Source organism: Acomys russatus, chromosome 14, assembly GCF_903995435.1.
Source record: "Acomys russatus chromosome 14, mAcoRus1.1, whole genome shotgun sequence".
In the NCBI taxonomy this organism is placed as follows: Eukaryota; Metazoa; Chordata; class Mammalia; order Rodentia; family Muridae; genus Acomys; species Acomys russatus.
This window is the reverse complement of record NC_067150.1, coordinates 32126093-32152738: the sequence shown is the minus strand read 5'-3', so window position 1 is coordinate 32152738 and position 26646 is coordinate 32126093. Positions and strand designations below refer to the sequence as shown.

General features: G+C 43.1%; 1 protein-coding gene across 1 annotated transcript in view; it reads left to right on the top strand.

Moving 5' to 3' along the window:
• Window positions 1-26646, top strand: part of Gramd1b (GRAM domain containing 1B) — a 243994-nt gene that overhangs the window by 34717 nt on the left and 182631 nt on the right. The gene's annotated exons all lie outside the window — the stretch shown is intronic.

Here is a 26646-nt window from a genome sequence, read left to right as displayed (position 1 = left end):
TTTCTCTGTGTAGCCTTGCCTGTCCTGGACTCGCTTTGTAGACGGGGCTGGCCTCAAACTCACAGCGATCCGCCTGCCTCTGCCTCTGCCTCTGGAGTGCTGGGATTAAGGGCATGCACCACCACACCTGACTGTTCTGTTTTTTTAAATGATGATTCTTTTAGTTTAGTGTTGCTGTTGTTGTTGCTGTTGTTTTAAGGTGAGCACTTTTTCCTCTGTCCCATCTCCATTGCTCATTCTCTAGACAGGATAAGGATTTTTTGTTCCTGTAATAAAGTGTGTGCCCCTGTCCTGACAATACCATGGATCAATGTGCTGACGGCTCTATACAAGCCCACTATATGCTTCCCCGTAACATCCTTTGCTTTAAAACATGACGCTTTACTACAGCTAGTTTCTTCTTCCTGCCAACTTGCAAGCCATTTGCCTCAGGCCCATGATACTATCCTCCTTTGTTTCCTAGGCTGCCCAGTGCTGCTGAAAGTTGTCTCTGGAGCATGGAGATTAGGGCTTCACTAAAAGCCTCTCTCTCTCTCTCTCTCTCTCTCTCTCTCTCTCTCTCTCTCTCTCTCTCTCTCTCTCTCTCTGTGGTTTTTAAATTCTTCTTTCATACACTACATATTGACCACAGATTCCCTCCCTCCATCCCTCCCAGTACACACACACACACACACACACACACACACACACACACACACACACACACACACCCCTCCCTCTCTACGAGATCTACTCCTCCCTTATTTCCCATCAGAAAAAAAACAGGCTGCCTGGAATATCAACTGACACAGCATAAGAATAGACACAAGCCTTCATGTTGAGGCTGGATGAGGCAACCCAGTAGGAGGAAAGGGATCCTAAGAGCAGACAAAAGAGTTAGAGATACCCCTCAACTCCTAGTGATAGAAGTCCCACAAAAACACCAAGATAGAAGATGTACTTTCTAACTTGAACTTGGCCTTTCTTATTGCATACCGAACTTTTTTCAAGTTTATTTATTTATTTATCTACAAAATCATTTATTTATCTATTATCTATTTTCTGTCTACCTATCATATATATATATATATTTTTTTTTTTTTCTTTCTTTTTTTGGGGGTGTTTTTTGGTTTTTGTTTTTTGATTTTTTTTTGATTTTTTATTTTTTGGTTTTTCAAGACAAGGTTTCTCTGTGTAGCCTTGGCTGTCCTGGACTCACTTTGTAGACCAGGCTGGCCTTGAACTCACAGTGATCCACCTGCCTTCACCTCTTGAGTGCTGGGATTAAAGGCATGCGCCTTTAATTTATTTATTTATTATTAATTAATTTAATTAATTGATTTATTATTTATATAGCATTCTGCTTGCATGTATGCCTGCATGCCAGAAGAAGGCACCAGTTCTCCTTATAGATGGCTATGAGCCACCATGTGGTGGCTGGGAATTGAACTCAGGATGTCTGGAAGAACAGCCAGTACTCTTAACCTCTGAGCTGTCTCTCCAACCCTCTATTTTTCTTTAGAGACAGAGTTTCACTATGTATCCTGGCTGGCTTGGAACTCATTGAGATCCACCTGCCTCTGCTTCTCAAGTGCAGAGATTAAAGGTGTGTGTCACCATGCATGCCCTGGCTTGTTTGTTTTTAACAGTGATGACTTCAGGCTGGAGGTATATATAGTTCAGTGGTAAGCCTGGGGCTCAGGCACCAGCATTGTGAACAAAAGAAGCTGCAACGGTGACAACAACATACTCTCAAACACACCCTCTCCTCTTCCCGCCAACTCACAATCCCACACTTGCAGGAATTCATTCTTTTTCAGTATTGTTTGAAAAAATAAAACCAAAGTTATGCAGGTAGAGATGGTGACTCACTCCTGTAATTCTGGCTGAGATAGGAGGATTGCTAGAAACAGGTTTGAGGGCAGCCTGGGCTACACAGCCTGGGCTACAATAACAATGCTTACCCGGACAGGAGATGGAGCTGGTTGCTGTTGTTTCCTCTAAGCCCTGTGATTTCAAAGTCTCACGAACAGTACCACCCAGTTCAGTAATTCTCCAAAACTCACAGGCATGACCCTGGTCTATGAGGAGGCCTTCTGAGTACCCAAGCTTACATCCAAGATGATGAAAGCTATGAAAAGACATCTGCAACCAGTGCCCAGTATGCAAGCCACAGAAAGCACGAAATCACTCATCAAAATTACCAAGTCCTCTTTAATACCCCATTTACTTAGTTCCTTCATCAAAAACTCTTATTCCAGTTTTTATTTAGCTTACCATCTAGTATGTGCCAATGTACCACATGGTGCAGTGTGGACATACCATTGAAAAATAGGTAGCATCAGTGCTGGGAGGGAGGACGCAGGGCTAGTCAGGGGACACATAAACGTATAGACCATCCTGGGACTGGTGATAAACGCTGAGTGGAGAAGTGAATCAGGACAAAATGGAGCTCCCTGAGCAGGCAGCATCCAAGAGCTGAGAGCAAGCTGAGAGCTGAACAAAGTGTAGACCTGGACTATTCATGGGTCTGAGCCAACTCTTGGGAGCAACAAAGCCAAGGATGATCCAGAGTGAGGGTGACATAACGTGTATTTAAGAAACACCCAGGGCATGGTGGTGCGTGCCTGTAATCCCAGTGCTTGGGAGGTCGGGGCAGAAGGGTTAATGTAAGGTCATCATCCTCAAAAGGGAGTCTGAGAAAAGCCTGGGCTACATAAGACCCTATCTCAGAAACCAGCAAGCAATCTAACAGACAAACCAGAACAAATGGTCAGATTAGAGTCAGAAGTTAGAAAAGGCAGCAGAGCAGACTGAAAGAGACCATTCTCCAGGTGAGGCAGCTTTGATGTCCATAGTGCTTTCTGGGATTAATCTCTAGGTTTTCTCCTCTTTCCTTGCTGCTCCTATCACCCACTTTCGCATATTCTCTTCTGCTTGTCCTTTGTACATTGGTGTTCAGTGAGATTCCGGCCTAAGCCACCCTCTGTTTCCTCTGAGCATCTTCTCCCTCACTGAGTACAGAGAAGCCACTCAATAAAGGTTAATTGATTCTATTTTCAGTTGCATGGCTACCCTGTCAGCTCTCCTCAAACCCAAACTGTGGCCACACATTTATCTATGATCTGACCAAGCAAATATGAGATGGCGTTCTCTACTCTCTAATGTAGGTTCTATTGTCCTGTAACTGCAGCCTGAGTCAGTGTGAGGGGTCACTGGGGTCATCCTCAGGATTATCAGATTTGGGTGGCTATGTGGTGAATTTGCAGATTCAGTTAAGCACTGGTTCACACTGTTGACAGGAATCCTGTTCTTAAAGATTCACAGGTAAAATTTTAGAACTCCACAGGGTGTCAAGAAGTCTCTGCTACATTTCATCTTGATTATTTGCTCGTTGTCCTGCAGTTTCAAGGTTTTTAGGCATCTCCATCAGCCACCATAGTGGTTTTCCTCCAGGGTTGCTCACTGTCTTTGGATTTTGACAAGCAAGTCCTTTGTAGCTGAGAAGATTGCCGAAGAGAATGAGGCCAGAGACATGCACAGCCCTCCAGATAATTTGATCATTTCTAAACCCTGCTCTGTGACTAAAAAGTACACTCTTAGTATAATGGAATCATTTAATCTGGATGCTAGAAGGACATGGAAGATCTTAGTCAGGCAGGAGGGGTTTTAGAGATGAAAAGACACTGGTACGTTAGGCCATTTCTCCATAGCAGTTGTGGGGAGGGGGAGCTGTGAAGATAACTCACCTGCCACTTAGTCTAGGTTGACCTTGTACTCTCCTTTTTATTTATACAATTTATTATTTGTCAGCATATAAAAAAAATCACCCCATCAACTCTTAGAATGTTAAAGCACACGTAAATGGAGGACTGGGGAGATGGCTTGGTGATTACAGTACTTGGGTAAGCACAGGACCAGAGTTTGTATTTCCAAATACACATGTAAAAGTCGGTGTGGTGATATGTACCCGTAACAGCAGTGCTGTGAGGTGGAGTCAAGCACATTCTAGGAGCTCACTGGATAGTCAGTCTCACTGAAATAGAGAATACTAGGGTCAGTGAGAAATACTGTCTCAAACAAACAAACAAACAAACAACAATGTGGAGATCAATAGAGGAGGGCATAGTCCAACATCAAACTGTGGCCTCCATGTGTACCTGCAGGTCTCACAGAAATTCAGGAGAGAGGTAAGCAGCAGTTCTAAGGTCAGGGTCTTTCATGAAGCTGTGCTTCAGTGGCAGCTGTCATCTGAGGCACTGACCAGAGCTTGAACATCCAGTTGCAAGCGCACGTAGCTGACACATGGGACTGGCCATGGCAGGTCTCACTCTGCATCACATGTACCTTCCCATAAGGCTGCTCGAGGCCTTAGTAATAAACATGACAGGTGCCTTATCCAGAAGTGGGGAGTGGTGCAGGGGGTGGCGATCTTAGAGCCTTACCTTAGAGATCACACTTACATCTTGTTGGTTACAGAAGTCAACTCCATTTGTTGCAAAGAAGGACTACAGAGGAGTTGAGTATCAGGAGGATGGGCCTCGGGGAGAGTCTCTCTAGCAGCCTAACACGTTGCACAAGCCACATAGCCGAGACTCTTTTTCCTAGGGTAGACCCATATAACCTACAAATAGTCCCTATTTTCATCCAGTTCCTTCTTGTTTCCAGTACAAATTCCATGCGACTGCCTGAAGCATCTTGGGAAAGCACAGCTCTGATGACGTCATCCTTATTATTTTGCCCTCGGATGTTTTAGAGAGAGTCTAGGCCCTTGTTCTTAAGATGATCATAAATTTATAATACAAACAAGAGCAAGGCCAGGAATGAAGCGGGCTACTTTTTAGCAATCACACATAAATCAGACATGTAAATTAATACTGTCTCAAGGAAACCAGAAATTACGATCTTCTTTCTGGCTAGCAGTTAAGAATTAGTGCATTTTTCTAGCTTCTGGGTTTTATAATGCTGACAAGCACTTTATCTTTTATAATAGTCTGTCTTACTATCAGGTTTGATAGTCTTTTGTTTAATACAGTGTCACCGTGTTGTGTTTCTTAAACATGGCCAAACTTTCATCTGTTCTCTTCCTGGCTTTGCATAGTCTGCTTTTTTTTTTTTTTTGTTTTTTGTTTTTGTTTTGTTTTGTTTTTTCTTCAGATGGAGTAGCTTCTTCACCTCACAGCCTGTGTTCTTCATGGCTGCATCAGCAAAAAACGCACCCCAGCGTATGTGGCAGCTCCACCAAAACCTCTCCTCTTCTCCAGAAATCATTTACTGCTTATACAACCCAGGGGGAAAGGGGTTTTAAGTTTCTGAGTTTCCTGTGTCCTGTAAGTTTCATGATATTTCTGATCCTCATGAGTTTCCTTAGTTCCCCAAGTCTCATGAATCTTTCTTGTCCTTCCAGGAAAGAGTAATTCAATTCAGTGGGAATAACTACACAAAATGCAAATGTATTTCTAATGCTTCTGGAGGCTAAGAAGATCAAGATCAAAGTTCCCACAGGTTTTATGCCTGACGGGGCTCTGTTTTTGTTGTTAAGATAGTGTCTTGGCTGTATTGCTTTCTGGAAAAAGCATATAGTTAGTAGCTGTGACCTCTGGGCTGAGATGAACCATGATTGTGGTGAGACAGAAACCTAATCAGAGCTATCATAAGGCTTTATAGCCATGAAGTCTCAAACAAAGAAATTCAAAGTCTACCTCAAATAGTGGCTGTTGTACAGTTTTGAACCCACAGTAGTGTTCACAGTAGGTGTACGTTCCTTTCCCATAAATGAGAAGTAAGAGATACCCACCACGGAATTATACACTTAAATCATTCTGATTAAGCAAGGTCTTCTTATATGATAGCCAAAACCAAGGCTACAAAAGACTTACTAGAAAGCCAAGGTAGAAAACAAAGGAAATGAGTGATAAATTTTAAGTTCATGTTAGTTTATGTAGTTGCAGATCGGTGTTTTGTAACGAAGCACCACAGAGCTGCAATCTGTATGAATGATTCAGCACACACCAAATCAGTGCCTTGCTTAAATTTTCTTGCTTAAATTTTCTTGCTTAAATTTGAGGACTTTAAAACTAAACTGTAGTATTTGGAGACTTATATTCAGTAGTGACAAATAAATGGTACCCATTTAAGTGTCATCATTGTTTACTATTCATTTAGCAAAGGACTTGGTTTGCTGAGGATCAAACCCAGAGGCTCACATATGCCAGGCAGGTGCTCTACTATTGAGCCACATAAGAGCAGCCAAGAAATGGTATTTGTGTGTGTTCTTTGTAGTAACCAAAAGAACCGTATCATTCTACTGGAGCAGTTCTCAACCTGTGGGTCACGACCCCTGTGGGAGCTGAACAACCCTTTCCCTGGCATTGCATGTCAGACTTTTATATTAAGATTTCTTAGCCGGGCAGTGGTGGCACACGCCTTTAATCTCAGCACTTGGGAGGCAGAGACAGGAGGATCTCTGTGAGCTGGAGTTCAGCCAGGGCTATTACAAAATTACAGTTATGAAGCAGTAACAAAAATAATTTTATGCTTGAGGATCATCACAACACCAGCGTTAGGGAGGTTGAGAACCACTGGTCTAATGACAAACACATGGATTGAAAACTAAATGTGTATAGGATGGAACCAGACAAGTCACTAATCAGGGATTCTTCCCAAGTACAACTTGCCTGGTTACCTGGAACACTGTGATTAAAACTGAGGGGGCGGGGGCGAGCCGGGCAGTGGTGGCACGCGCCTTTAATCCCAGCACTCGGGAGGCAGAGGCAGGTGGATCGCTGTAAGTTTGAGACCAGCCTGGTCTACAATGTGAGTCCAGGACAGCCAAGGCTACACAGAGAAACTCTGTCTGGAAAAACCAAACCAAACCAAACCAAACCAAAAAAAAACCACACACACACACACACACACACACACACACACACACACACACACACACACTCTAAAGGGGCCAGCTGGCTAAGCCTGAGAATCTGAGTTTGATTTGGCAATCCACACAGTGGGAAGAAAGCCAACTCCCACAAGCTGTCCTGTGAACACACACACACACACACACACACACACACACACACACACACACACAATGAATAAGTGTAAAAAAAATAAGCGAATTTAGCTGCAACTTTGACCTCAGAAGTTACACAAATATGAATGCTGTGTCTGGCAGAGAGGAAAAGCTTTGCTGTCACATGGCAAATAGGTGGAAGAACCTGACGGGCAGGTTGAGATTTTTCTGAAGCTTCCTTTTTATACTGGCACAAATGCCACCTATGGGAGGAGCCCCTTGCAGCCTAATCCTTCCAGAAGTGTCCATCTTACTATAGTTATTGTGGTAGTTAAGTCTCAACGTGAATTTTAGAGGGAAAAACCATTCAGACCATACAGTCCTCCTAGACCCTTGTGATCCTTTGAAAGTAGAACCGTGGGCTGGAGAGATGACTCAGAGGTTAAGAGCACCGGCTGCTCTTCCAAAGGTCCTGAGTTCAATTCCCAGCAACCACATGGTGGCTCACAACCATCTATAATGAGATCTGGTTCCCTTTTCTGGTGTGCAAGGGTACATGCAGGCTAGAGCATTGTATACATAATAAATAAATAAATAAATATAAAAAAAAAAAAGAAAGTAGAACCGTGTCATACCCATTTAGTGTATCATACCGGTATCATGCCCAGGAGGTGAGTTCCTATGTACCACCAAATGGTGTAGGTCCTTAGGAAAGTTTAGCTTAATGAGATCAAGTGAATTCTGGGAAATTTTCTGTAAAGATAGTATTGATTTCCATATAAGAAAGGGCTCCTCTATTAAAAGTGGTTTTCTCTCCTTGCTGAAACACAAAATTAAATAATAAAAAAATTTAAATGTATAGAGGGAAATCATGGAAATAATAATTACTAATAATAGGACTAACCAATTTGTGTGGAACCAGCCTTCCCCGAGAGCAGAGTAGTATGTGTCTCATTTAGCGGTCACCACCAGACAGCAACCACGATCAGCTCCACTTGGTAGATGAGAATAATGGGATTGGAAGAGCTGGATTTCCCAATGTCACAGCAAGGAGGTGGCAGAATAGGGACTCGCAGCCCTATCTAGCCTGGTTCTGCCCTCCAGAACAATCCTAGCTTTTCTGCTCCCCGCTTCATCCCACCAATTGTCTGTCTTCCCACTAATCCTATGATTACAATGGCTGGAGTTTTCCAGATTCACAATTTCAGAGTGCCAACATCCAGTTCTTTGAAGAAGAAGAAAGGTGCCTTTTCTACTCTAGCTCTTTTATTGAATGTGTTTAAGGTATTCAACGTGTGTGTGTGTGTGTGTGTGTGTGTGTGTGTGTGTGTGTGTGTGTAAGAGAGAGAGAGACAGAGAGACAGAGAGAGAGAGAGAGAGAGAGAGAGAGAGAGAGAGAGAGAGAGAGAGAGAGAGAGAGAGAGAGAGAGAGAGAGAGAGAGACTGTGTGTGTGTTCAGGGACCAATCCCATAGACTCAAACATGCGAAGCAAATGCTGTACCATTAATTTACACCCCCAGTCCTCCTTAGACACTGTTAAAAGCCTTCCTATGGTAAAATAAAAATGTAGACACAAGAAATGACACACAAGAAACAGAGTTTCCGGCCGTGTCAGCTGAACCTGTTCTAGTCACAGCTTCTGCCCTCCACAAAAGGGATGGCTCTCTTTACCAGGTAATGATTTCCTTCTCACCCACTGCGACTGTGGACACTGTCGTGTAGTCTCCCCCTTAAAATAGAAAATCCACACACCTCTCCAGCCTCTTGTGTGTACTCTGGTTCATCTTGCAGCCGTCTCTTTGAGTTGCACAAACATGGGAGCACATTCCGTGCAGTGTCTCAGTGTGTGCTCTGCAGGTTACACTCTCGATGTGTTCCCTGTCCTCTTTGTCCCCTGCAAATCAATTGCTGGAAGCAGAAGGTGGGATCTTTTCAGCAGGCCTGTGGGAGCGTGCTGTGTTCTCTCATCAGGAAGCACACCCTGTCTGCTTGCCTCTCTGTTTTCTGATATGAGTGGTCTTCGGAACTCAGTGTCTTGATTTGTCAGCTTACTGAAAGTTGCAAAGGGCTCATGGTCCACAGTTACTTTGTTAGAATACATTTCAAAAGAGATGCTTTTTCTCAACTACTGTGGACCAAGCGTGTTGTCAGTGCAAGAAAGCAACCATTTTTTCCCAATTAATTGGTAAAAATAAAAGCAAAAGCTGGGCGTGGTTGTGCACGCCTTTAATCCCAGCACTCCAGAGGCAGAGGCAGGTGGATCGCTGTGAGTTTGAGGCCAGCCTGGTCTACAAAGTGAGTCCAGGACAGCCAAGCTACACAGAGAGACCCTGTCTCGAAAAACCAAAACCAAAAACAACAAAAATAAAACCTCCAGTGGCACACACCTCTAAATGCCAGCACTTGGTGAGGTAGAGGCAGGCAGATCTCCGTGAATTCCAGGCTTGCCTGGTCTACATAGTGAGTTCAGAACAGCCAAGGCTACACAGAGAAACCCTGTCTAGAAAAGCTAAAACCAAATCAAAACAAAACCTTTTCTTTTCAGATTCAACAGTTTTGCTCTGTAGTCCATGCTGACCTCAGACCCCCAGCAGTCCTTTTCAGCTTTTTAAGTGCTGGAAAATCTAGTCTCACATCCCATCTTAAAGTGTAGTAACTGAGAGCCAAAGAGGTAACAGACCAAAAATCACACAGCACTGACCACGGAGGTTAATTCTCTAATTCAGGATCACAGGGAACACCGGCGGCAGAGATAGAGTTAGTCAGGTGCTCTCTTCCACATTCACTTGCCTCTTTCAGAAGCAAAATCCCTAAATTTGGAACCGAAAAGCTATTCACAAGAAAAAGAGCAGCAAATCTCTGAAGCATTGTTCATCCTCCCCCGGCCCGGCTCCTTGTCTCCACTTCTCTGCCTTGCAGCATGGCTAGACTCGTTGGTAGGGGATGGAGAGCCTGCAGCTTTGTCTGCACTGCTCCAAGATGGTGAGCTGCCAATGTGGATGCTCTGCTTGGTGTCTGGGAGGGAGGAGGATGTAAGTCTGTTGCTGTGTTGTTCGGCTCTGGCCACCACACTACACCCTCCTGCCAAGTTCTGTCCTGTTCTCAGCAGGAAAGGAGGAACTCAGCTCCTAATAGAAAGCTCCAACCTCTCGGCTGCAGGAGAGCTAGCCAGGAAACCACTCTCCTCGGTGAACTTGGGAGGGGCTGGGGTAAGAGATAATTTAAAAAACGGCAAAGTGGGAAGAAAAGAGAAAAATGTATTATAGCCTTCTAAATGTTCGTTCTCTGTCTCTGTCTCTCTCTCTCTCTCTCTCTCTCTCTCTCTGTGTTTCTCTCTCTCTCTCTCATGTGTGGCTGGAGAAAGAGAGTGAGACTGCTACCTTTAGACCCTCCAACAGTCCATATGTGTACACTTCTTCGCTCACATGACTCATGATGACCTCAGACCCTCCTCCTTCTCTTCCTGTCTCTTCTCTGCCCTTCTTTCAGCTCTCCCTGCTCTCCCTCCCCACAGGTGTTTTTGATCAGAGGGAGAAAGGCCAGTGGGAGATAAGAACAGGCTGTTTTGCTTAGGGATGCAAAGCCCATCCATCCTGATTCAGAGCCCCAAGGACAGGGACAAGGCTGCTGCGGTGACTCTGGTCTGTGTTTGAAACACACTGTTGTGGTTACCCTGGAGGAAAAAGAATGGTTGATTGGACAGGACTCTTAGCAAAATTAAACTTCACAGTGGTGAATATTGCTTATATCAGCTGCTAAGAGCCAAGTATCACATGCCTTCTCCAGTCCCCCATTTGCCGGATGTGGTGGCACACGTCTTTAATTCTAGCACTTGGGAGGCAGAAGCAGAGGCAGGTAGATCGCTGTGAGTTCGAGGCCAGCCTGGTCTACAAAGTGAGTCCAGGACAGCCAAGGATACACAGAGAAACCCTGTCTTGAAAAAACAAAACAAACAAAGCAAAAATCCAATCCCCCATTCTTAGACTAAAATATATGTCTATTTCCTCTTGTGGTCCTTCTACCTGAAAACCCTTCCTGCTAGCATACCTTCAGTACTGCCCTCTTTTTGACTATCCAGTTTCTATTTCATAACTATTCTTTAACCCACACCCTTCCTTCAAACTCCAACAGTGGCTGAGGCTTACCCTCTCCTACAAGCCTCTGCCTTGTTCTTATTGAGATATACCTGGTTTAAAAAAAAAAAAAAGCAGTATCTTTAAGCTGAGGGACCTCAAGAGGCCACTAACCCTCACCCTCACCCTTCCTCACTGTCAGAAGGGTCTAGAAAACTCTTTTACACAAATTATATTGTAGGCAGGAAACTATAGTGGTTTTTTTTACATTTATGATGGTAAAATTAATTTTCCAAATTGTGGCTAGAATATCATAGAAACAAAATAATAGAATACACAACAGGCCAGGGTGGATTACATGAGAAAGTGACTGTTTCACTAAATCCTTTGGGTGTTGTGTTTGTTTGTGTGCAGCAGCACCAGGAGGTTGCATTGTGCTTCAGATTGAGGTCCATAGTCAAAAGCTAAATGGCATTGCTTTGTAGAAAGTCTTGGGGTACAGATGATGAGATGGTCCAGCTGGCAAAGGCTTGCCTTCCAGTCTGAGGACATGAGTTCAGTCTGACCTACACACACAAACACATGTGTGCATAAATACCTGCAATAAAAATAAAGTTGTAGGAGTAAGACTTGGACTTCCTGTGGTCTGTGCTGTTATGTCACTGAGAGCTGCGGTATGTTTCTTAGTCTCTCTGACTGAGCCTTACTTTCCTTGTCTGTCTGTGGAGTGAATGGATGAAATCAAAAGAGATCAGAATGATGAATTAATAAGTTCCTTCTAGACCCTCGGTCCCATAAAGCTTAAGACAAGTGAGAACTCAGCATCCTTCCAAGGGTTTTAAATGGAAGAGATTGATCTCCTTCCAAAGTAAAGACCACACAGCATCAGGCTTGCACCAATACGCCCTTAAAAAGGATGTTTTCCTCAAGGCTTAACTCATTCACTCCTCAAGTATGTAGTGAAATGGCAGGAACTGGTCCTGATGATAGGGAGTCTGCAGGAGATAAAAGCCGTGAGATGTCTACCTTGCAGCTCCCTACTGTAATGCTCCCCTTTCTTCTAACATATCAAGAAGCATCCTACAGACACAACAGGAGAGTTATCTTTTTTTTTTTTTCAGCCACTTGTTTGTGTTGTCAGTTTCCAACTCCAAGTAGTGGGGATACATCCATGGAATGCCATCAACGTGGGGCTTCAAGGGGGTCTTTTGTGCTCAGAAAGTGTCCTGACCAGGAAATCCCAAATCATTGGACATATAAACATTCCAGACTACAAACTATTATTTGTCTTAAATAATCTCTCCCTCCATCCCAGGAGCTCTTGAAAGCACAGATCTGTCACTGGAAAGCTATCTAGATTCATTTTAAAAGTGACAACATTTTTAGTTCTTTGACATATTAATCTACTATCAGAAAAGGGTGCGAGAAGCATCCTCTGAGTACTTTGAGAACAGGGTGCCATCTTCCTGGCCTGAAGACCCAGGAGTCTTGCCTGGAAGTAGGGATGGCCTGTGATGCACTTGGCTCTGAAATGCTCAAACCCTTCAAGAACCATGCATGGGTGCTGAGGCAGCTGGAGTCATCCTGGCCAGCAGAGGGCAGTAAGAACCTGTTTTCCACACCACCAGGTGTGCCCAGTCCTAGCTGGGCAGTTATTTATCAACATGACTGGCTTACAATCTTTCCCACACATGTTGGGATAGATCAGAGCTCCCAAAATGACAGAGAAATAAATAAATGCACACGAGCTCCTCCTTGTCATCTTTTGAAATTAGACATGCAGGTGTATTGTGTTTTATTTAATGAGTGCTGAAAGGACACCATTGTACCAAGGTCTGGACTGGACTCTGTAAACAGAGCCTTCCAGAAGGCAGAACCTTCCCTTTCTGGAGACTTGGGAGTCCAGATTCTTCCACAGGCAAATAGTCTGCTGTCCTCTAAGGTGGCTCCACGTGGTCCTGAACAATGAGGGTGTTTCATGAGGTGAAAGCTCTAGGAGTTAGGATTGTTATCCTGACCAGTTCAGGTAAGGCACTAGAGAGGTATGTGGATGGAATTTGGGGGAGGCGGCTTTTTTGTCACAGCTGTAGGAAATAGCAAGTATGAGGCTTTCTTATCAAACACTATTAAAACTTGTATTTAGGACAAATAATTAAAATCATTTGTCTCCTCCACAATGTAAGGCTTGAAAATGTTTTAATCCTCCTCACCCAGTAAAACCTTTGCTTACTCAAATGCCTACTACTCTATTCTAGGAATTTGACAGCCAAAACCTTTTCTCCTTGGAGCAGTGGGTCATTTCCTTTCCTCCATTTCCTGTTTGCCAATTCTTCCCATATTAGCCAATCAAATAAGATTGTGAGTTTAGGCTTCAGCCAATGGGAAAAAGACACAGTCCCCACTTACCTTCATTAGAATTACAAACCAGGTGAATTTCCTGTCTGGGGTGGTCTGTGCTTTCTCTTCAGGAGCATAGCCTCTTGACCAAGAGTAAAATTTGTCTTATTTAGACACTTCAGTTGGAATGGTGGCCTCTTTGTGACCCTAAAATTATTCCTAATACAGCTAAGTTTTGGGGAAGTGCCAGGGACTGATGCTGTAGCCCCCTGGGGGAATGCTGAGGCAGGAGTCTCTACTGTATTGGATCAGCTTGGAAGAGTGGGTCTGCCATTGTAAACCCAAGTTTTCCCAGGGTCTCTCTGATACTAAGACTGTGCCTCCCAGGACACAGAGTGAAATGGAAAGGAATAATAATAATGTGGGCATTGAAACAGTGCAGAAAAGTTGAGATTTTGCTGGCACTGTGAGTGAGTGTGTGTATGAGTGTGAGAGAGTGTGTGTGTGAGTGTATGTGTGTCTTTACAGGTAGCTGTTTGCTTGTATGGGCCAACTGTTATCATTTGTGTAGGCTATGCTAAAATCAGTATTGCATTTTTTCAACAAGATGGCACCAAAGTTAAACAAAGACCCTCCTGCCCCTCCAAAGCCAAGGCCAAGGCTTTGGTAGCTTAAAAACAAAACAAAACAAAACAAACCCCTGTGCTTAAAAGCAGCCACAGACATATAGAAAATCTTCCCTATGCCACTTTACCCTCTGCAACCTAGAAAGACAGTGCGACTCCAGGAGAAGCCCAAACACCCTTGGTAGAGTACATCAGGAGACACAAACTCGGCCACCCTGCTGGCCTTGAGTCCCCTGGACACTATGTGTGTCATGCAAAAGATGGAAGACAACAGCATACTGTGTTTATTCTGAAGATGAAGGCCAACTTGCTCTTCTGGGCAGAAGTTCTAAGGCTCTGTTGTGTCTAAAGTCCTGGTCAAGCCCAAAGTGGGAGAAAGCATATGTTGCACAGGCTCCTGACTATGATGCTACAGATTTGACAATACAATTAGGAGCTTCTGAATTGAATCCAGCTGACAAATTCTCAATATCCACTTTTCACTATTAAAAGAAAGGAGGGTTGGGTCCTTGACATGAGTGATTTCCAATCAAGAGACAGAGTTTTGTTGTTTTGTTTTGTTTTGTTTTTAAACAGAAATGTGAAGTAGTTGAGGATGTGAAAGACTGTCATGTATCTCACTGCTTTCTAAGGAAAGAGAAGCATACAGAAACCCACTCCTTGCACTCTCAAAACAAATAGAGGTGTCACTGTAATACAGATTGTGTTTGGTGAGACCACCTATGGGCTCCAACAATGGCGGCTGTGAGCAGCTGGGAATGACTGAGGTCCTTCAGGACACAAAGGTCTCTGAGACAATGATGCCGAAGATCTTTGCACTGTATTGATTTTCCCTTCTTGACACTACTATGGACTTAGCCCATCAACCTTTAGGTTTCTGTGTTTTCCAAAGTCTGATCCCTGAGACAGAAGTCCTCTAGCTACTGGTAGTGGAAGTTCCTCCTGCCCCCCAGATAAAGTCTAGTGTTTATTGTTTCAGAAAACACATGTAAGTGGCAAGCACTGCACAAGTCTGTGTGGCTGGTCTTTCTTTGATTTTTGTTGGTGACTGCTCATGGATGTATTGACTGGTGTCATCATCACCTAGAACCAGAAGAAAATGAAATGTAATTACCTATCTTGGTGCTTAAGCACTTTTAAGGTAATACTCTTTAGAACTGTAATTAAGGACTGAATTCTCAACCCATCATCGTTTTGCCTGATAAGTGCTGCTCGGTGCCTTAGGTAATTGTGATTTCAGAAGGACACATATGTCTATGAATCCTGCCTTTCCTTCTATTATGGGACCAATACAAGCTACATGATTTCTCTGGTGTGTTTTCATGGCTATAATGTAACATCCCAAGTCTCCTACTTACTGAAGTGAAATTTTAAAAATCCCTGGCGCATGCCTTTAATCCCAGCACTTGGGAGGCAGAGGCAGACGGATCGATGTGAGTTCAAGGCTGGCCTGAACTACAAAGTGAGCCTAGGACAGCCGAGGCTAACACAGAGAGACCCTGTATCCAAAAACTAAAACCTTTAAAAAAAAAAAAATCACAACAGTAATATCTCTATTACTATTTTAATTCCAAAGGGGTAGGGATCTGGGATGGATATTATAGATAGATAGATAGATAGATAGATAGATAGATAGATAGATAAACATACATATATACATAATACATACATACATAGACAAATAGATGTCTGTTTTTATTTCAGTAGCTGTGTCGCGGTGGGTTCATCTAATCCTGAAGTGTCCCATTCTTTTTTTTTTTTTCTTTAAGATTTATTTATTATTTATACAGTATTCTACCCACACATATGCCTGCCCACCACAAGAAGGCACCAGATCTTATTACAGGTAGTTGTAAGCCACCATGTGGTTACTGGGAATTGAACTCGGGACCTTCAGAAGAGCAGCAGGTGCTCTTAACCTCTAAGCCATCTCTCCAGCCCAAGTGTCTCATTCTTACTCCCCAGTACTTGCATTTCTCTGCAGATGCTCTACTGACTTTATTTATGTTGCCTAACATATCACACCCTCATGTCCAAACAGGGTTTTCTGAGAATGAGGTCATGACTATCACTTGTTTATTTGTCTTTGTTTTTAAAAAGAAGCTCATTGTCTGGGTCCCTGGGTGTCCACCTACCCAAACACAGACTAATTACCTGCTGGTAGACAGGATCCCTGGGATCTCTGGGACTTTCGCCAGTAGCAAGCATTGCATCTCTGAGATTCTGAGCCCGGAACTGTGAGAAGTAGGAATAAGCCTTTTTTATTCCTACTCGCCCGGTACCTGAAAACACCATTTAACAAATCAGAAGAGGTTGGGCCATGGTTCAGCCAGACAGTGGTTGGCTCTTAGAGTATAGGAAAGACCTTGGATTCAGTTCCCCACACCATAAAAACAGACAGAGATAGCAAAAAGCCCCAAGCAAGAATCTTTAAAGAATTTCTAAGCCGGGCATGGTGGCGCACACCTTTATTCCCCATGTTTGGGAGGCAGAGGCAGGCCGATACTGTGAGTTCGAGGCCAGCTTAGTCTACAAAGTGAGTTCCAGGTCAGCCAGGGATATTACGCAGAGGAACCCTGTCTTGAAACCACCCCTCCCCCGCCTAAAAAAAAATCTAGTGTTTTCACCTAAAGGTGTTGAGTGACTTACATACATTTAAATAGCTAAGAATCAGAAAGGTTTCACCCTCACCACCCATGGACCCTGTCAGACTTGTGACCACATTAGGGAGGATAGCAGAGGAAGAGGTAGTCCAGCCACCCAGAGAGATGCTGCAGAATCAAATAATTCACCACAAAATCAACTGGGCCCAGTTTTCCCACCAATGCTCCATCTGGGAACTATGACAAGGGAGTCCCAGAAGCAGGTAAGCATCAGGCCTATTATAATAATAATGATGATGATGATGATGATGATGATGATGATGATAGTAATAATAATAACAACAACAACAGCAACAACAATAATAAATATTACCAAAGGCATACACAAATCAAGAAGAGCATGAAGGGTGGTTATATCTTTACTCTTTATATAGCAAGCAATAAAGCAATATATCACTTAAAAAATTAAATGTGAGGAAAACAGAAAAAATTATTAAAAGACAGTATTAATTTATGTCAGTGAGCAATGAAAAATCTAATGACCAAACCAATGAAAGTTTAACTTTATAAGCATACTTATTAAATCACACTATGTATATTATATATTAATATGTAGGCTATATATTAATATGTGCATTATGCATATAATATGTATGTTGTGCTTATATTTGCATTATACATATTAAATTTATGTAAGGCCAGCCTGCTGCTCTTACATGCTTCATTGGGTCATGGCAGCTATAGCCTACATGGGAGTAGCTGCCATTCCTCTTCTTCAAAGCCAGAACAGCTCATGCTTACTTGGACTTGAGGAAGGAGAAAAGGAGATACAGGAGATGATGCTGGCAAACAAACAAAAACAAAAAACAGAGCATAGTCTATGTTGAAGGGAGCTGTGATGGCAGAACAAGAATAGAGAACGTGTCCTTAGATGCCATAGCCTCAGCTTCTTGTTCTGCTCCTTAGCTACTGGGTGGCTTCTAGGCAAGGGTTAACTTTCCTACCTGTAAGAATCTATTCCAGTCTTCATGTCCACCCTACAGTGTATTGTAAAAATCAATGGAACCCCTCTAATGCCTAGTGTAGCTGCTCTAGCCATCTTACCACTTAGAATTTAAATAAATTTGACTAGCCTGTCTCTTTCATGTGCTCACTGAAGGCCCAGCAGCTAGCCTGGTATGTGGCATGTTATAATAAACATCTGCAGCCAACATATAATAATTAAACCCATGAGGAAGATGATGGCTTTTGGTGTCTGGATTTGCTGTCTTGGTTTAGGGTGGCAGGTGTGAGTTTGCTGTTACTGACTTAATTTGTAGTCCTCCAGAGACTCAGAAAAACTCAGGGGACCATGTGCACATCTGTAACTTATCTTTTTTAGGTAAGGAATGAGTTTGATTTAGATATTTTTAGGATATGTGTTCTATTCTATGAAGAACAATTATTATAAACCAATGAAGCTAACAATACTACTTACCTACAATGTAGAAAATTATTTATTTTGTAAACAGGCACACATGCAAGTTTTCATGTTTTATACATATACACACATGCCATATATACATAGATACCCAGTGTTATAAATATATATTTGCACATACATATATGTGTGTGTGTGTGTGTGTATTTTCAGTACATATATTTAAAAGTAACCATTACTTGTTTAAATAAATAGGAAATGTAAATATTAAATAATCATGATATTTCTTAAACTAAAAAAATATTGTGTGTATACACATGAGCACACATGCCCAAACTCATGCAGATGTGCAAATGCCACACAACGCCTGTGGAAGTCAGAGGGCATATTTCAGGAGTCAGCTCACCTTCCACCTTTTTGAGGCAGGGTCTTTCTTATTTCTGCTGCTGCACTGTGTACTCAAGGCTCACTGGACCATGATTCTGAGTGACTTTCCTGTTGCTGCCTCCCATCTCATACCTGGAGTGCTGGGATTACAGATGCACAGTAGCACATCTGGTTCATTATATGGGACTCAGGGGCTGAACTTGGGTGGTCAGACTTGTGCAGCAAGCACTATTGCCCACTGAGCCACCTCCTCTGTCTTCACAGCTTATTTTTACTAATTTGTTATTAGTTGTTAATGTGGTTGTTGCCAACTTTTCATTGTTAAATAAGGATTGTCTTTTGCCTAATAAATAGTAATCATTGCTAAAATAACTAAAATAATTTTTGAGAGTATAAGACATTACATGCAGCTGGGTGTGGTGGTGCATGCTTAATCCCAGCACTCTGGGAGACAGAGGTAGGCAGATCTCTGTGAATTCCGAGGCCAGCCTGGTCTACAAAGTGAGTCTAGGACAGTCAAGGCAACACAGAGAAACCCTGTCTTGAAAAAAAAAACCAAAACTAAACAAACAAAGACATTATATACAATATTTTAATAGCCAGGAAGTGGTTAATTTTCATGACTCATTGTGCTGGTTAGGATAGGAATGGCCCCAATAGACTCATGGGTTTGAATGCTTGGTCCATAGGGAGTGGCACTAGTAGGAGGTATGGCCTTGTTGGAGGAGGTGTGTCACTGTTTGGGTGGGCAAACCTACACCTCTTCTCAACCTACACCCACTGTGGCACACAGTCATTTCTGCTGCTTGTGGACCAAAATGTAGAACTCTCAGGTCCTCCTTCAGGACTATGCCTGCTTGCACATTTCCATGCTTCCCGCCATGATGGTAACGAACTAAATCTCTGAAACTGTAAGCCAGTCCCAATGAAATGTTTTCCTTTATAAGAGTTGCTATAGTCTAGTATCTTCCACAGCAATAAAATCAACCTTAAGACATGCACGCATAAAAATTCATTTTTCTTTTCTTTTCTTTTTCTTTTTTTGCTGAGTTATATGGTGGACCTAGAGAAGTAAATGTTTTGACCTAGCCACAACCACAATTATTGAGCTAGGATTTGTGTAGAGATGGTCCTAACTCCTTATGCCTTGCTCCTCCAAAAGACTCAGCTCTTAAGAACAGGGTTATAAGGCTCTAAGGTACTAATTACATCTTCATAGCTGGAACTGCATTTTCCATGTTGCCTTCCAAAAGCTATGTACTATTACATAAAACCTAACTCTTGGAACAAACACTTTTCTCTTAAACTTTGTCTGATTTCATTTTTAAAGCCAAGAACCTCCAAGGACCCACATAGAGTTTTTATTACATTTTAAGTACTGTTTTTAGAAGTGAAGCCATCTTGCCCTTTAGTACTGTCTCCCTGGAATGGAGGCTGGAAGACATCACAGTCTTGCTTGAGATCACCTACTCTTGGTCCCTCACCTTTGTCGAAAACTGGGGCACATGTGCCAAAGCATCAAAGAAAGGACTTTGTTTCCCTCCCACCACCATTTGCTTCATTTCTCTGAGAAATGTTCGAAAGTATTTTCTAGCCAGATAATAGGAGCCCCCTGTAGTCTTTGAACCTCTTAGGTGTCTCTCATTATATTAATGGCAGTGTCAGGTAATGGGTCTCAAATTGAACGCTGACCAACAAGTGTCTGGAGATATAATTATAAAAAAGAAAGAGACACTGGGGCATTTCCTCAGGAACTCAAGGACCATTCACCTGACTCACCATTTTTTTTTTTTTCTTCTGAAATTAAGGAGTGAATTTCTTTTTCTGTTAAGTGAGTGAGAAGGAATAAAAGTGACAACTAAGGTGTGCCTCTTTTGGTTCCCTCTGAAGTCCTTCAGAGCACACAGAATGAGTGAGCGGTTTTTGGATTCTTTAATTCCCTGAAGAGTATATGTTCCCCAAAGGAATGAACTTTCAAAGGCCAGCCATGGCCCCCAGTCCACTCTTGTCACGCTTCCAAGAAGATGGGCCACATAAAGCGGGCATCAGCAGATGACTCACACTTTTCATTGACGTGTTTTGTAGCCTTTTTGCTCAGTTGACCGTGGATGATGAGTGTGCAGCTGGGCCTGTGTCCTCAGACTATGTGTGAGGACAGTGATTGCTCTGAGAAGACAGTACTCAAGTCTGCATTGCTCAACTTCAAGGTCACTCAATAAAAACAAATGGCCGTTATCAGCACACTGGATGAATTCAGAGAAACTTGGAAGAACATGTCAATGGTCATAGGAATTTGTCATCATCATCTAATTGCCGCCATCATTAGAATTACGACTGCACTTATTTAGCTCTTACTGTGTTCCAGGCACAGTGTTAAGGACACTCCACAGCGTGCTTCATTTAGCTCTTCCAACAATTCTTTTTTTTTTTTTTTTTTTTTGAGACAATTATGCATTCATGGATAGATTCTAACTCTCTTGCTTCTTGCAACGCCATGACTGGCTACTTCACTTCACTCCCAGCTCTCCTGTCTTTTCATGGCCCTGCCACTTCAAACATACTTTCTCATTTACTTAATCATTAGGCTTACTCCTTAACCTTCCCCCCTCCTAACTTGAATGTTCACTCTTTGACGAGAAAGGTTTTGGTGTTCCAGGCTCACACAGCTACTCCATACACTTGAATGGTGAGTAGGGCAGCAAATGAAGATGGAGACAATGAGGACATCTCTAAAGATCAAGTCGTGAATAAAGGAGTAGGGCCGGGGCTCTTCTCCATTCCGTGATCTTGATATACTGCAAAATAGGGTTGAGGAGATGGTTCAGTGGGTACGAGCACTCAATGTGAAAGCATGGGGACCTGAATTAGGATCCCAGCCACCCACATAAAACCATGAACATGGCTGTTCATTTCTGAGCAGAGAGAGGTAGATTCTAAAAGCCCCTGGAGAGCTACCCTAGCCCAAACCATGAGCTTCCAGGATAGTGAAAGACACATCCTTGAAGAAATAAAGCAGAGAGTGATAATGCAAGACACTAGACACTCAGTTTCCTCCTCTGGTCTCTACATGTGCACACACGGACACCCACATGTGCATACACACATGTGCCACACCTCAAACAGACACACACACACACACAAACAAACAAACAAGACAAAACAAATTGTTCTCTCCTATCTGCACACCCTTTCAAAGGTATTCCATCGCTAAAACTCATCCAGCGCTGAGGCAGTAGGATGATGAGGCTAGGCTAGTCTGGACTATTTTGTCTCCATAAACAAAACAAGCTCGGTATGGTGGTTCACGTTTGTCATCACAGCATTTGGGAAGTGGAGGCAGGAGGATCACAGCAAGTGTAAGTCCAGCCTGCCCTGATCTTAGAGAAGTACATTTGAGTGCAAAGCTCCTTGGATAACTTTGCTCCTTGCTAATGCAGACATTCTCAAACAAGACAGCAAGAAGAGCAAATTGAATGTGTGCACGTGGTAGCGTCTTCTGTGAAATCCAGCCCATTTATCTGAAATTCCTGAGGCTTGCTCAGTTCCTGCAGGTGACTCTGTGTCTTTGCAGCCAGTGTGTAGTGGAGCTAAGGCCTACTTGGCCTTGGGATGAAACTATGTGTTAGCTGTATGCTTCAGGGCTGGTTCAGGAAATATAGATTTTATTATGTGGGGTGCACTCCCATTGTTTGCTCTTTGCCAGGATTCTTTTAGGGTAAATAAATGTCATTAGGTTCTTAGATACTCTTCCTAAAGCATGTATTTCTTCTTTTTACAACTCCTTGGGTGTTAAAAATATTTTAGTGGGGGGCTGGAGACATGGCTAGGTGGTTAAGAACACTGACTGCTCTTCCAGAGGTCCTAAGTTCAACTTCCAGCAACCACATGGTGACTCACAACCATCTATAATGTGATCTAATGTGCAATGTATACATAATAAATAAATCTTTAAAAAATATATTTTAGTGGGATGGAGGGTTGAGCTCAACAATAAACCATTTACGCAGCACACGCAAAGCCTGGGTTTAGTTTTGGCTCTGTTTCTCAACAATTAAACTTTATTATACAACCCAACTATCTTACACAAGAGGGAAAAAAGGTTAAAGGGAAACAAGAGTGAACCTTCCATTATCCATTCCATGGGATGGTCCCTAGGTGTCTCTGGCCTGCGCGATGGTCTGGCCTGTTCGCTGATCCTTTTCCCGATCCACATGTGCTGGAGCTCAAGCTCCAGCTGCCTCCTCTCACCCTCTCTGCGTGCCTGTCTCTCACGTACAAGTCTCCTCCTCCAGTCTATCTCAAGGTTAATCTCAGAGAGTATCCCTGGTGTGTCCAAGGGCAAAGCCCACCTAGACTGCTTTCACCTGCGACAAAGCTTACAATCCTTCCCACAATTTAGTTTCTACCTCAGCACCATGCACAGGCATAGACATAGAACGGGCTTTTGCTCTGGTATATCCTCAAGCATGTCAGTAAGAAGAACACTTGAACCTGTGTCTATGCAGGTATCCCCTCGGATTCCAGGGTGAAGGAAGAAGGGCTGTGAAACTGCCTATGGTGGACCCAGAAAAAATATACCTTGGCCATACAGGAGAATTGGCAGCCTAAGGCAGCCTCTCCCAAGTCCCTGTGATGTAAACATAAGAGATCAAAAAGCTAGGTTCTCTTCAAGTGGACAAATGAACAGAGTCTTTCCCAGGTGAGAAATTGAGAAACGCTCAGCTCATGTGCAGACCAAGCCCCATCTGTAAGAAAGTTTGCCAATCCACATTTTGTAATAATAATAATAATAATAATAATAATAATAATAATAATAATAATAATAATAATAATAATAATAATAGCCACCATTATTATAGAACTACAAAACTCAAATACATATTAAAAAGTTAATAAAATGCAACATATAAAGCATGTTTGAACTACAGGACTTGAAATGGCACACAAATGGAACTGAATGTGTACAATTAGAAAAAAAAAAAACATATTAATGGCTTTCTTGTTAGCCACTGCTTAATAGGCTAATTTTTGCTGTTTTGTTGTCAAAACAGTGCCTTTGAGGCATTCTTTCAGTGCAGCTCACTATAATAGACATGCTACTTTTTGGCCCCGTGTGTATCGTGGGAGATCAAGATATTATGCACACATCCTTAGCCTTCGTGTAAATTCATCTGCTACTACTGTACCCAGCCAAGGGCTAAATTGGGTATCTTACTATTGAGGTTTGTTAGCCCAGTTGCACTGAGTTCTTGAACATCCTAGAAATATATAAAAATAGCTTTGTTCTGGCTTAAAGAGACCGTCTCCGGGAGCTGCTTTTGCTGTAATGTACGGCTTCCTATGAAACTTGGGGTGTAGAATACAGTGAGTCTTCCAAATGGAGTAGGGTTGCTGTGCTGTGGGCAACCCCAGGGTACTGGTTACAGTATATTGCCCTAGCTTTACCAGTTGCCTCTCCTGTAATAAAGGCTTAGAAAGACCACCCACTCAAATAGAAGAGCAGAATGCCATCTTTTACCTCCCCTTGAATGTGGTGGAGACGATACTTGAATGGCAAAGACACTGGCATTGGAAGGGAGCAATGAAGAGTCCTCTGGTTCCTTTAGAGAAAGCAAGCGAGGGAACCTGAGAAGCTGACAAGCCCAAGAGCTCTGGTCCTGCTTCTGGTAATAAGAATGGTAACCAAGACGATCATATTGCTGCCAGCTGTTGCCACATGCCACCTCCTCCTTTCTCCACTTCGCCTCGAGATAAATTAACCCACGTTTGAAGCCGCTGATTTGACTACCTTTTGCATGAGACTTTGTGAGTGCAGGCAGAGCTGCCAACACTGAATCTCAGATGAGCAGCCTGTGTGGCACTGTGGGCTGGGGGGGGGGGGGCGGGGAGGTGGATTCTTACGGGCCTCTATGATGTGTGCTTTATGTGTCCCTTGTAAGCAGACATATCATATCTCCTGTCAGGGAGGAGATAAATGAGTATTAGGAGCTTACCATGCGTGGAAAGCGGCTATAAGTGTGGAAGACATGTGCCAACACCTGACAATCTCAGAAATGCAGATATCTGGGATAAATGTCTTCACGTGCCAAATTTACAGGTATCTCAAACAGGCTGTGTTGATGGAGTCTAAAAACTCACGTGGTATCTTATACAGGTGTGCACAATAATTGTGCTGTATAGACGCACAGAACGAGCACCTGCACACCTAACTCCCACTAAATGTAATGAAGACAGCAATGAATGATGTTCATTTAGCTAGTCTTACTATGAATACACACACACACACACACACACATATATACGTACGTACGTATGTATGTACACACACACACTTGCACACACTCACACACACACGTTAAGATATAACATAATGGGTTTCAGGACAGGCCTGGTGGTTCATACCTTTAGTCTCAATACTCACAAGACAGTGAGGCAGGCAGATCTCTGTGAGTTAAAGGCCAGCCTTGTCTACATAGTCAGCTCCAAGCCAGCCAGGTCTACATAGTGGAATCCTATCAGGAAAAAAAAATGGGTTTCCTTATTTTTTAAATCTCTCCATGTGTGTTGGGGGGGGGTGTTACATGTATGTGTGTGATGTGCACATTTGTATGTGTGAGTGCAAATGTGTGTGCCGCAGCATGTGTGTGAAGGTCAAGGGAACACTGTGGGTGTTAGTCCTAGCCACTGCACACACAGCAGCCAGGTCGCGGGAGTTCACTGAGTCTCTTGTCTCTGACTTCCGGCTTGTTGTAGGAAGTATTCAGCTATACGTGAGTTCCGGTGACTCAAACTCAGTTCTTCGCTTTGCACAGGAAGTCCTTATTCACTGAGCTGTCTGCCCTAGCCCAAAGTCATGGGGTTTATGGTGACGTTTTCATGTGTATATATCATCTAGTTTGTTTTTGTTTGTCTCTCCAACACTAGCACTGTTCACTGCTCTCCACTTGCTGGTCCCCTTCTTCCTTCAGATAGCCCCTCGTTCTGCCCCCAGGGCATTTGTATTGTTACACACCCCTTTCCCTCCTTCCCTCGTTTAGATCTCTTTGTCCCTTCTGACCTTATACTTTTATGTCCTGTTGATTTGTGTTATTCTACATAAAATCATCTTCCCACCCTCACTGTCAAACTGTGTGTCCTCATGTTCTTCTTTGTGACACTATTCTCAGAAAACAAGCAAATTGTTCCCCAAATCTGCACCAAACACTAAACCACTAAAGGTACTTAAGTTTCCAGCAGAATGGAGAGCCAGTTGCTTTGGCAATGGCTGTAGTCCTGCCACAAGAAATGTGGAGAGGGCTCTGCCCGTAACACAGAAGCAGGAAGGGTGAAGCAGTTTGGCTCTTAAGAGTGCATAACAGGTACATTTAAAACTATAATAAAATAAAGTTTATTCATATTCTGGAAAGTATGTGGTACTTTGGGGGCACAGCTTGATCATCAACAGATGAACCCCATCTTTGTATGAAGTAGTAATGTAGTATCAAAGGGACCCTTGGAGTCAGAGTCAGCACCCAGAGGCCTGCCTTATCTATAAAATGTGCAGACAGGGCTCTTCAGAGGCACTCAGCTATTTGGAAACTCAGGTGGAGCAAACAGACACTTAGGGAGACTCCGGTGGTGGTTTAATGATTGTCTTGGGGTTAATGCTGGCAGGCCTCCTTTGCATCAGAAACTGGGGAAGAGCACAGTAGCATCTTGTGGAGGTGGGTGGGGGTGGGTGGAGGGGTTGGGGCTGGCCAGTGCCACATCTTGACTTCCTAGGGGCAAAGTAGAGATAATTGCTTATCTGGAGATGTTTGGGAGACACTGGGATGAAATCCCAGCTCTCACACATGATAAGCCTGGCCCGTATCGATAAGAGAAGGCAGCGCAGAACTCCATCCAGTTCAGGAAGTTTCCTTAAGAGTTAAGAAACATCACCATAAAATAAACCCGAAAACTTTGCTCTTAAAAAAAAAAAAAAAAAAGAGTTGAGAAACAGGCAGCTGCTTTCAAGCACATTCCATCCCTTCCTTTATTTGCTCCCCAAAGATCTATAGTCCAAACACCCTCACCTGAGAAACTTGTGCTCTTAGTTAATCAGAAAGCAGTGTTCTGGGCAAAGAGCATTTCGGTCTGAGGTCTCTCCTCTCGAGACCTCCTACATGGTGGAGGCTGAGCGAGGCTCTGCAGTCCAGAAGACACTGTGGCCATAGTCAGAGCTGCTCC